Below are 12,692 nucleotides of genomic sequence, written 5' to 3'. Positions count from 1 at the left end.
GAAAGGACCAAAAAATTGTCAAAGACTCGAGCCACGCTAGTCATAGACTGTTCTCTCTGCTACCGCACAGCAAGCAGTACCGGAGCGCCAAGTCTAGGTCCAAGAGGCTTCTAAACAGCTTCTACCCCCAAGCCATAAGACTCCTGAACAGCTAATCAAATGGCTACCCAGACTATTTGCCCCCCCACACGCTGCTGGTACTCTCTGTTATCATCTATGCATGGCCACTTTAATAACCCTACCTGCATGTACATAATTACCTCGACACCATTGACTCTGAACCGGTACCCCTGTATATAGCACCACTATTGTTATTTACTGCTGCTATTTAATTATTTGTTTTCTTCTCTTACTTAAATTTTTTTTTTTTAAATGTATTTTCTTAAAACTGTATTTTTGGTTTAGGGCTTGTACGTAATCATTTCACTGCAAGGTTTACACCAGTATTCGGCGCATTGACAAATTTGATTTGATTTGAAGCGGGGAACGAGAGAGTGGGCAGCCTGGCATGTCATCGCAATAGCAGCTGGAGTGATGGTGGAAGGGAGGCGAGGAGATGATCCTGGGTCAGTTTTGCATTCCCCCTAGTAATGGTCAAGGTTAGATTTAGGGTAAGGAAATCCTAGATCTGTACCGATAGGGGAAACTTTACCCCGTACCTGATGTGAATAACATCTTCATGCTTGTGTGACACATTTGAATGTGGGTCAAAAGGTAAATAAAGGCCACTGTCTTCCAGTCGTCTCTGCCTCCCACTAGCACAGCAGACGGGAGGCTAGGGCGACACCGTGTTCTAGCTAGCTTGATAGTTCGCGACACCATCTGCACACGGCGTCACCCCCCACCTGCTGTGTACCGGAGTCCTCCTTAGGACTAGCTGGCTAAGCTTGTAAACAGTGTCCTTCGTTCCTGCCTGCCAAACACCAACCCTCACCGTCGTTAACAGAACTGCAGGAAAGCAGTGCCCGACAGGTGGGGGCGAAGGACACCGTGTAGCGGTATACTAGCTAGCTACCATTGTCGCCCCCGCTCCTTCTGTGGGGGTTATTGGCTGCTGGCATCCAACAGTATTGTGCATTAATGCCACCATTGTACTGGAGCGCCCCCGCCTCCCGCCTGTCCTAACTTGAAAATTGACCAATAGAAGTATAAAGAGGGGTTCCTACATATGCAGGAATGCCCACATTCAGAAACGCCTTGAATTGGGGGCTGCAATTGCACCCTTATAGCTCCTCTGGGTTCCATTTCTCAGCTGCTCTGGTCTGGTTGATGAATGTTGTGGTTCGTGGCATCTCCCGTTGAGTCCGCAAACACTAAAACTTGCTTCTGTGGCGGGGGAAGGCCAGGGTGACCTGCGAGGGAAACAGAAATAACCATGAGGGGAAGCAGGCATATGAATACTGCAGTCACCGGCTCCCCCAACCGTCGCTAATCTGCCATCCTCACTTAAATTACTCCTGTGTGTGACGCCCGCTGACACCAGAGAACCACCAACTCTTCCATGAGGCCCGTGTGCTGTACACACACATACACATGCAGATACACATGCACATTTACACACATACAGTCACACACACGTGCAGATACACATTCAGACAGGCAGATGCACACAAATTTACCCACACACAAGATGAACAAAAAAGACTATAAAATAAATAAATAATTTACTGAGCTATATTGTATGCTCAAAAAAAAGGGAAATTATTTTATACTAATACAATTACTCAGAGAGAGATTTTGTTTAACAAGTAAGATATTTTTTTCTAAGAAATGTAGGGGTCAAAATGATTGACACCCCTGTTTTCAATACCTTACCGTGCCAAGATAACGGCACTGAGCCATTTTCTAAAAGTTGGAGAACACATTGGGAGGGATCTTAAACCATTCCTCCATACAGAAGATCCTTGATATCCTTTGTCTGTGCTTATGGACTGCCCACTTCAATTCAAACCACAGGTTTTCAATGGGTTTTAGTCCGGAGACTGGGATGACCATTGCAAAATAGTTAATTGTGGCAAATTAACAATTTCTTTGTGGATTTTGATGTGCACTTGGGGCTATTGTCTTGCTGGAAGATCCACTTGCAGCCAAAGTTTCAGAGGCAGAGGCAACCAGGTTTTGGGCTAAAATGTCCTAGTACTGGGTAAGGGCCCCAGAACCAGGGGAAGCAAAATAGCCCCATAACATCAAAGATCCCCACTGTGTTTTACAGTACATTTCAATGCCAAACCCACCACAGATGTGTGTGGCTCAAGAGCTCCATTTTCATGTCATCCAACAAATGTTAACGCCAGGAGTTTGCTAAACAGCATTGTCACATGGAATGGAGCCGTTGCTTTGGTCAGATGACATGAAAATAGAGCTCTTTGACCACACACACCAGTGGTGGGTTTGCCGTCTAAATGAGAATGCAATCATTTCCGACCCCACTGTACACACGCAAGACCTAGAGACCCGTCTCGAGTCTCAGGGGAACTGCAAGGTGGCATCCCCTGTGTCTCTCCCTCCCAGCTGCTGGTCCTCAGAAGGATGGGTGACACGTAGTGTGGCCTCCCAAGGGCCCCTAGCGCCCTCCAATGGTCTCTGTTGTTTTGGTTGTCAACTTCACACTCAGCACCCCACCACTCCTGGCTGGCTTACAGACAGAGGGAAACTGGTTCCACAATAGCCGTTCTGTAGGAAATTACCTTTGTGGTGACAGACTGACTGTTTCTCACCACACCCCGAGCCCTGCCGTGTCCTCCTGACGTGCGTGGGTCAGCAACTTGTGACAAGAGAGGCGAGTGACACAGGGGTAATTCGAACACGCCTGTCACCGCAATAACCCCTAGCGGGACTCTGCAGAATTTTTTTTTGATCACATGACTCCGCTGAGGATGGATACCGTGTTTGCTGGAACTCAATTCCTGTTATCCTCCCCTGTGTGCATGACAGGGCGCCATGGAAACAGCCCTAGTGTCAATGACCTTTTTGGGACTAGTACATGCACAAACATAATTGGAATTAGAAATTGTTGCTGCAAACTAGCTTCTCTACATGGACCCCTGTTGTTCACAGAGAGCATCACAACAGGCGAGATGATTGGTGATATGATGGCAATGATGAGATCATGAACACTGACAAGTTCAGGGCCATGTTCATTAGGCACCAAACAGAAAAAAATGATCTGAAACAGGGAATGAATACCTGAACTTGTAAAATAAGAAACGTTTGTTTTTGTTCTTTATTGAAAAGCATTTTGCCACAGTGTGCAGTAATGAATACAGCCCAGGTAAAAGGCTATTGATATCCAAGGGTGAAGTGTGATGTCTCTGTATCGAGTTTCAACCACACAGTAATTAAAACGCTCTGCAGACTTCATGGCTGCCTTTCATCTAGCCTTGCTGGCCCACCTAACCTTACACCCAGTCAATTGAATGGGAAGGATCATTTTCTAGTACAAACTGCAAACAACCTCCCTGGCAATGCAGGCAGTAAATCAATGAGTTGTTCTGTTGTGGGGTATCATCACGTTCTAATGTAGCCTTTGCTATGTGAGGTCAACTGCTAACAATTTCTATCACACTGCTCTCCTAACATTGATTTATGGTGCAGAGTGATATTCATATTCAGCATTGCTCTGGGACCGTGTACAGACAGAGAACTCGGTCTGGCTGCCCAATGTTGTCTCACAACGACAAGCTAAGCAGCAGAAAATGATTCAAGCCAATGAGCCATATGTAAAAACATCCAAGAGGGCTGTCTGTCTCTTGATGTCCACTAGACTGACAGAAGACGTTTGTTACAATCTTAAAGATGAAAATACTATACAAATATAGTTCACAAAAGTCATGATATTTTTGATTGACACTGGAAAATATAGACCTAGTCAATATATTATTAGATTTGTGGCACCAGGCATTATTCTATTCTGTTCAAATCAAATTGTATTGGTCACATACACGTGATTAGCAGATGTTATTGCGGGTGTAGCAAAATGCTTGTGCTTCTAGCTCTGACAGTGCAGTAATATCTAACAAGTAATATCTAACAAATTACACAACATATACCCAATACACACAAATCTAAGTAGGAATGAATTAAGACTATATACATACGGACAAGCGATGTCAGAGCGGAACAGACTAAGATACAGTAGAATAGTATAGAATACAGTATATACATATGAGATGAGTAAATCAAGATATGTAAACATTATTAAGTGAGTAAGATACCATAGAATAGTATAGAAAATAAATAGTATATACATATGAGATGAGTAATTCCAGGTATGTAAACATTATTAAGTGAGTAAGATACCATAGAATAGTATAGAAAATAGTATATACATATGAGATGAGTAATTCCAGGTATGTAAACATTAAGTGACTAAGATACCATATAATAGTATTGAATACAGTATATACTGTACATATGAGATGAGTAATGCCAGATATGTAAACATTATCAAAGTGGCTTGTGTTCCATTCCTTAAAGTGGCCAATGAGTTATAGTCTATGCCTATAGGCAGCAGACTCTAATGTGCTAGTGATGGCTGTTTAACAGTCTGATGACCTTGAGATAGAAGCTGTTTTTCAGTCTCTCGGTCCCAGCTTTGATACACCTGTACTGACCTCGCCTTCTGGATGATAGCGGGGTGAACAGGTAGTGGCTCGGGTGGTTGATGTCCTTGATGATCTTTTTGGCCTTCCTTGGACATCGGGTAATGTAGGTGTCCTGGAGGGCGGGTAGTTTGCCCCCGGTGATGCGTTGGGCAGACCGCACCACCCTCTGGAGAGCCTTGCGGTTGCGGGCGGTGCAGTTGCAGTACCAGGTGGTGAAACAGCCCGACAGGATGCTTTCAATTCAACATCTGTAAAAGTTTGGGAGGGTTTTAGGTGACAAGCCAAATTTCTTTAGCCTCCTGGGGTTGAAGAGGCTCTGTTGCGCCTTCTTCACCACACTGTCTGTGTGGGTGGTCCATTTCAGTTTGTCAGTGATGTGTATGCCAAGGAACTTGAAGCTTTCCACCTTCTCCACTGCAGTCCAGTCAATGTAGATAGGGGGGTGCACCCTCTGCTGTTTCCTGAAGTCCACAATCATCTCCTTTGTCTTGTTGACGTTGAGTGAGAGGTTGTTTTCCAGGCACCACACTCCCGGAGCCCTCACCTCCTCCATGTAGGCTGTCTCATCATCGTTGGTAATGTTCTATTCGGTTCTGTTCTACTCTATTATGTTCTGTTTTGTTTTATTCTAACTTGCATAGATGGACAAGGTGTACTTTGATAGAATAGTTATCAATGTGTGGCACCACTCGGGCAATTACTTGTTGTTACTTGCATGGAGGTGGTCACCTTGGGGGAGAATAAAAGTACAGTTTGCTTTTACTGCCACCTTGTGGTGAGATTATATCACACAGAGTAGCGTAATCAGTAAGGAAGATTTTAGATTTATACATTGGGTTCTGTGATGTTTTTTTAAAATTACATGAGTACATTTTAATTTTGACATGCATATCAATTTAAAAGATTCATCCTCTTTAAACACCCGCGCCAGATCTTGCGGGTGTCAGATGCTTAGCAACCTGCAGGTTGTATCTTAATTCCAGCCAATCAGAATATTCTGAATGCGGACCAACCACATTGAATAATTCAGGCACCAATTTTAAACCGTCATCCACACAAATCACTGTAACTTATAAATAAGTGATCGAAGATATATTGCCAGCAATTACATTTGCTAACATTATTTAAGGAAAGAAAACGTACAAAATATTTCCATTTGCCAGAGTAAAGTTGTTCCTCTCCTTCGCTGAACACCTGCAACTAGCTACGTGAGCTAAGTACAGTAACGTTACAGTAAGCTACAGTAGCTACCTTGGATGCAAAACTTTGCATTTAGCAAGCTAGCTTCGCCAAAATGCCATCTCGTGTTGACGATTATAAGGTGTTGTATACCATAGGATCAGGGTCTTATGGCAAATGTCAGAAAATACGGAGGAAATCTGATGGGAAGGTAAGTGTTTTGCTTTTTACAGCGTGCACTGTTACCTAGCTAGCTAGCTAGCTACCTGTCTACAGTAACGTCAGTGAATTTATTTATATATATATTTTTTGTTTATTTTTATTTTTCTATATGTATACTTTGACAATGTAAGTAATAATGAAATTGTCATGTCAATAAAGTCAATTGAATTTAATTGAATATATGGTTCGACTTTGTGTAGCTTACGTTATGCTTACTAGCTAACTTTAGCTAGCTAGTTAACGTTAGTTAACATGGCCACTAGCGTAATAAACTCAACTCCATTGAGTTCACCAAGTAAGCCACCAGGCCAGGTACGTTAGCTTCTGGGCTCTTGAGCCAAAAGGGGGGTCAAAACATGACCTCAATAAACAGAAAGGGGCACACCAGACCTCCCGATATCTATGAACAAAACTAAATCATAAGCCATGTTGTTTACCTACAACTGAGGATTTGGTGTCATATAGCTAACGTTATGTATGTGAACCATACAGCATTTGAAGTAAAACAAGTAGCTGGTTAGTACCTAGCCTTCAATATATATGTTTATTTGCCATCTTTTAAAGTATGTTCCCAACATCAAGCATTTTATTCCATGCATTTCCTGTGAAACCTTAGAAATTAAATAACATTTGGCCAATCAATAAATTCTTCGTTTTGTGGTGTTTGGGTTTCATCATAGATTCTAGTTTGGAAGGCGCTGGACTACGGCACAATGGCTGAGAGCGAGAAGCAAATGCTGGTGTCCGAGGTCAACCTCCTCCGTGAACTGACGCATCCAAACATTGTGAGATATTATGACCGCATCATAGATCGGACCAACACTACACTGTACATCGTTATGGAGGACTGCAAAGGAGACCTCTCCAGCCTCATCACCAGATGCATCAAAGAAAGGTGTGTGTGTTTTGTGCTGTCGTGTTTACCTTGGTTTCCTTGTCCATCCATGTATACAGTGCATTCCTAAAGTATTCAGACCCCTTCCCCTTTTCCACATTTTGTTATGTTACAGCCTTCTTCTAAAATGTATTAAATTCACATTTTTACTCATCAATCTACACAGAATAACCCATAATGACAAATAAAAAACAGGTTTTTAGAATTTTTGTAGTGAAATGAAAATGTAGTAAAAATAAATAAATGCCTTATTTGCACAAGTATTCAGACCCTTTGCTATGCTCAGGTGCATCCTGTTTCCATTGATCATCCTTGAGATGTTTCCACAGCTTGATTAGTGTCCACCTGTTGTAAATTCAATTGATTGGACATGATTTGGAAAGGCACACACCTGTCTATATGAGGTCCCACCTTTGACAATGTATGTCAGAGCAAAAACCAAGCCTTGAGGTCAAAGGAATTGTCGGTGGAGCTCCGAGACAGGATCGTGTCGAGGCACAGATCTGCAGCATTGAAGGTCCCCAAGAGCACAGTAGCCTCCATCATTCTTAAATGACTTCCTAGAGCTGGCCACCAGGCTAAACTGAGCAATCGAGGGGAGAAGGGCCTTGGTCAGGGAGGTGACCATGAACCCGATGGTCACCCTGACAGAGCTCCAGAGTTCCTCTGTGGAGATAGGAGAACCTTCCAGAAGGACAACCATCTCTGCAGCATTCCACCAATCAGGTCTTTATGATAGTGGCCAGACGAGAGCCACTCCTCAGTAAAAGGCACATGACAGCACGCTTGGAGTTTGCCAAAAGGAATCTAAAGAACTCTCAGATCATGAGAAACAAGATTTTCTGGTCTGATGAAACCAAGATTGAACTCTTTGGCCTGAATGTTAACCTCTTGCTCCTACCTGGCACGCAGGCGTCCCATCTAGAGCTCTGGAAATGCAAATGTGCTACGCTAAATGCTAATAGTATTAGTTAAAACTCAAACGTTCATTAAAATACACATGCAGGGTATTGAATTAAAGCTACACTCGTTGTGAATCCAGGCAACAAGTCAGATTTTTTAAATGCTTTTCGGCGAATGAGAAGCTATTATCTGATAGCATGTAACACCCCAAAAGATTATTTATTATTATTATTATAAGACCCGCAGGGGACGTAAACAAAATAATTAGCATAGTCGTCGCTACACAAACCGCACAAATAAAATATAAAACATTCATTACCTTTGACCATCTTCTTTGTTGGCACTCCTAGATGTCCCATAATCACTATTGGGTCTTTTTTTCGATTAAATCGGTCCATATATAGCCTAGATATCGATATTTGCAAATAAATTCATGAAAAATCCTACAATGTGATTTTCTGGATTTTTTTCCCCTCATTTTGTCTGTCATAGTTGAAGTGTACCTATGATGAAAATTACAGGCCTCTCTCATCTTTTTAAGTGGGAGAACTTGCACAATTGGTGGCTGACTAAATACTTTTTTGCCCCACTGTATATCCAATGGCCATCCCTCTCTGACACCTAGGTAGCGAATGGCGGATACCCACCCTTTGAGGGTGTTGAACACTGGCCTCCCAGCCTGTAGGCAAACTCTGAGGGTTGTCATGACTAAAAAGAAAAATACAAATTGCATTTGGCATGTTCAAGGTAAGCGTGTTGGTTGGTAACTCTGTGCATGTTGTGTTCCTTCTGGCCAGGCGTTACTTGGAGGAGGAATTCATCATGCGAGTCATGGCACAGCTCACTCTTGCACTGAAGGAGTGCCATCGCCGGAGCGATGGTGGGGCCACAGTGCTGCACAGAGATCTCAAGCCCGCCAATATCTTCCTGGATGTCAGGCAAAATGTCAAGCTCGGTGACTTTGGTCTCGCAAGAATCCTGAACCATGACACCAGTTTCGCTAAGACTTTCGTCGGAACCCCTTACTACATGTCGCCTGTGAGTCAATAGCAAAAGCAAAGGCTTTGGGGAATCCTATGATTATGGTTTTAAAAGTAAAACTTTTTTTTTCAACCAGATACTCTGGTTTTCTTTATTTTTTAAACACATTTATTGGATTTGGGTAAATTATAAAGTAGTTTGACAACTATTTGAAAGCATTTAAATTATATCAAACTCAATCGTTTATCTTTTCCATTGATGAAGACATGGTGTCTCATGGTTTGGTGGAGAATGCAAAATGGGTCAACTTTGAGCACCTATTTCCTGAATGTTTTGGCATTCAGGTCCAAAATGTCACTTTCTGACCACTTCTTCCATGGACAAACATGTATGGAAATGTATATTTAAATCAAAAGGGAGGCTGTCAAAAAGTGATGCAATTCATATGGATTTGCCCATTTTCAAACAGGACAATCAACATAATTGGTACAGAAAAATACCCTCCCACCCCATACTCTAGTTTTCTAATCAATCTGTCCATGTGTGGACAATTCCATATTTTACAGGAACAAATTAATCGCATGTCCTACAACGAGAAATCGGATATCTGGTCCCTGGGATGCTTGTTGTATGAACTCTGTGCCTTATCCTAAGTTACCTTACCGGTCATCAATATTCTTACTAAATATCCCTCAGTCAATGCCTTAGACTACAGTCTGACGCATGTTTCTTCCATCAAGGCCTCCTTTCACAGCTTATAACCAAAAAGAGCTGGCAGAGTAGATCCGAGAGGGGAAGTTTAGGAGGATCCCCTACCGGTACTCAGAGGAGCTGAACACACTCCTGTCCAGAATGCTCCATTTAAAGGTTTGGAATATGTTTCACGGCACACAAAATGTCCATCTAAAGTTCAAGTCATCTTGTGAGCAACTCCTCACTGCAGCATACCTGTTGAGGAGATTATTATTTGTCTCCATCGCCAAGCACATTATTATGCTCAAAATACAATTTCAATGTCAAGAGATTTTAATCCCTCCTGCCCACCATTCTACTCTTTGTTGATTTGGCTGTTGTTGTGCCTCGTTGCCAGGACTACCTGAGGCCCTCTGTGGAGTCCATTCTCCAGAGCAGCCTGTTGGTGGACGTAGTCGCCGATGAGCAGAGGAGGATGCAGGCGCGCAACTGGAGGAGTTCGGCTAATCCAGAGAACCCAAAGCCAGCCGGGTCTTCAACCTCCCCGACCGCTGCGGCGCTGAGGCTCAAGGAGCAATTGCTGCGGGAGAGGGAGAAGGCCCTAAAAGAGTGCGAGGAGAGGCTGGAGCGTGAGTGTTTACCCTTATCACGATTAAGCTTAATTTTGTTCTTAATTGAAATTTCAATTCACTTAAATTGACTGAATTGAAAACTGATTCAACCCCAACCCTGGTCCCTATAATGTCAGAGTCACAGATGAGACCCCTCTGGTGTTGGAACACGGATGTTCTTTTAATCAGTGTTGCTTGGTGTGGACTGCTGAAACATCTATAATGATTGTTGTTTGTAGTCAATGTGTCACTGGCTATGCTACTGAGTGTATATAGACTGAATTGTTTGGAATCTGTGGAATTCTTATGGTGTAACTCTGGTGAATTAGGCTTTCACTGTAAATAAGAATTTGTTCTTAACTGACTTGCCTAGTTAAATAAAAATAAAAATATATATATTCCTCCTACAGAGCGGGAGCAGGAGCTTTGTGTTCACGAGAGACTATCGAATGAGAAACTTGCCAGGTAAAACAAAGCTCCCTTGGATCACTTCACTTGAAATGCAGAAAACTGCTGTTTTAATGTCACCTTAGACTAAATGCTAAGGCTTTAGTCCTCCAAGATGTGTTAATGCTACTTTCCTTCACGCTTTGCTGTCATAATCACATTCCTTGCTATAAAACTGCAAGAGGGTTGGCTATACTCTATTTTGACTCCCAACAATTTATTTTCATTTCAGAGCGGAGAGTTTGTTGAAGAGCTGCAACCTGGTAAAACAGCAGAAGACCCTGCCACCACTCTATTCCAATGACATGGGTATGGGTGTCAAGTGAAAAACCAGGAAAGGGGAGGATATGTGATTTTGCTTCTTTATTGAAGTTGAACAATATGATGTAGGGTAGCCATGTTTTCAGATCAAATAAAGGGGAGGGAATACATGTAGGTCACTTTAAAAGACACCTGTGTTTTTCTCTGGGCAAATTACGAACTTGAGAATTGTTTTGGTAACATATTATGGGAGGGTATTTTATCTGCACATAATGTAGCGCTCAATAAAACTTGTTCAACATGTGTAACTTTTTGCCATCTTGGCCCCCTTAGATGTGGGAGAGGAGAATGTCCCCCTTGAAAAGAAGGTCAGTTTTGCCAGAGACAGCAAAGAGAATCAGAGGCCTGATCAGAAGCAGAGTGAGAAGAGCCAGGAACTGGGGCTGAAGAGGAGGCTGCAGGCAGCCAACCTGCGGACCCAGGCCCTGGAGGAGGTGGAGAGGAACTACCAGCTCAAGAGCAGGCAGATCCTAGGCATCCGCTAGCACCAGGAGAGCCTGCTGTTTAGGGCCTGATTATCAGTGTCATGTGAATGGATGTCTGAGCTACGTCCCAGAAGCTACTGGTCTCTGCTCAGTCTTTCTGACTAATAGAGAGTTTTAGAGCTACTGAAAGCTAGTGGTCACACCCTTTAGGGAAAATGTGTAGCTTTAATTTATTTGTATCATAGTGTGAGTGATTGTACTGTGATGAAATGGCTAAATATTGGATACCAAATATGTTTTTTAGTGGTGTGAATGTTTTTTTCACCTCAACATTTCAAATGTGTCGATGTTAGACTGAATTGCACTGAAGTTATGATGCTTTGTACATACTGTGGCATTAAAAATATATTTCAAGGGCTGTGTTGGTACAGTATCCAGAGATGTATAAATGGGTGTCCACTCCCACATACACTGCTGGAAGTATGTAAATGTTTTGCAAATATGAGTTTTGGAATTGGGAAGGGTTGGCAAACGTCGAGGCCATTGTTTTCTGTTAAAAATAGACACTGGTGACCCAACAAATGTCTGTTTCAGTGGAATTGTTATCTGATTGACATTTGTCTTTTATTGTTCCTTTGCCCTTGGCTTGTCTCCTATTCATCTCAAATGGGCATTTTGATTAGGGCTACATGATGGTCAGCTCTTGCTACACTTTTCTAAATGTTTCATTTTATGTTCTCAGCAGTTTGCAAAGAAATGTGACCATGTAAATGATTTGGGAATATAACATGTAAGGGTGAGTGCACTCTTGTAGAGGAAGCTATGTAATCAGAGATGGATTATTGTTGTAGAATGTACATTCTCTTTATTTCTAAAAGAAAGATTTGAGTTACATGCAAGTGATCTCATTCTCACCTTGTAAGGTTTATCTGTTGATTGAGTACGGTTACATGCACACAATAATGCAATTTGTGTGGATAGTCAAATTAATATAATAGTTTGATTAAAACGTTTACATGCTTTGCAAGAATAACGATTTCCCTAATAATCCTGTTTACATGGACACATCTGAAATCAGGATACCAGATGGCACTCTGACAAATGCAGAATATCGATCAAGATAAACGTTCTAACACAGCGGTAATGTTATTTTTGGAAGCATATATGATTCTGATTTCGGACATATAAAATGTGTATGTGAAAATGACTTAGACGCATACATTCAGTTCGGAACTAATTTCACTCGGACTAAAGTGGTAGGCTCGCTCGGCTGTCGTTAGCATTTACGGAGATCAAATGCACAGCTGGAACGCCGATTAAGGTGTTTACGTGTCCAAATAATTTCCTCTGGCTATCAACTAGTAGATACAGTGCGGGTAGGCTACCTACATCAGGAGATTAATATGGATAA

At 42.3% G+C, this 12,692-nt stretch overlaps 1 pseudogene; it reads left to right on the top strand.

Moving 5' to 3' along the window:
• Positions 1–5,630: 5,630 nt before the first annotated feature.
• LOC118386643 (serine/threonine-protein kinase Nek2-like) lies at positions 5,631–12,303 on the top strand (annotated as a pseudogene).
• The last annotated feature ends 389 nt before the right edge of the window (positions 12,304–12,692 follow it).

Source organism: Oncorhynchus keta, chromosome 8 (assembly GCF_023373465.1).
Source record: "Oncorhynchus keta strain PuntledgeMale-10-30-2019 chromosome 8, Oket_V2, whole genome shotgun sequence".
NCBI classification, from domain to species: domain Eukaryota; kingdom Metazoa; phylum Chordata; class Actinopteri; order Salmoniformes; family Salmonidae; genus Oncorhynchus; species Oncorhynchus keta.
The sequence above is the reverse complement of the archived record's forward strand: the minus strand, read 5'-3'. Positions and strand labels throughout refer to the sequence as shown.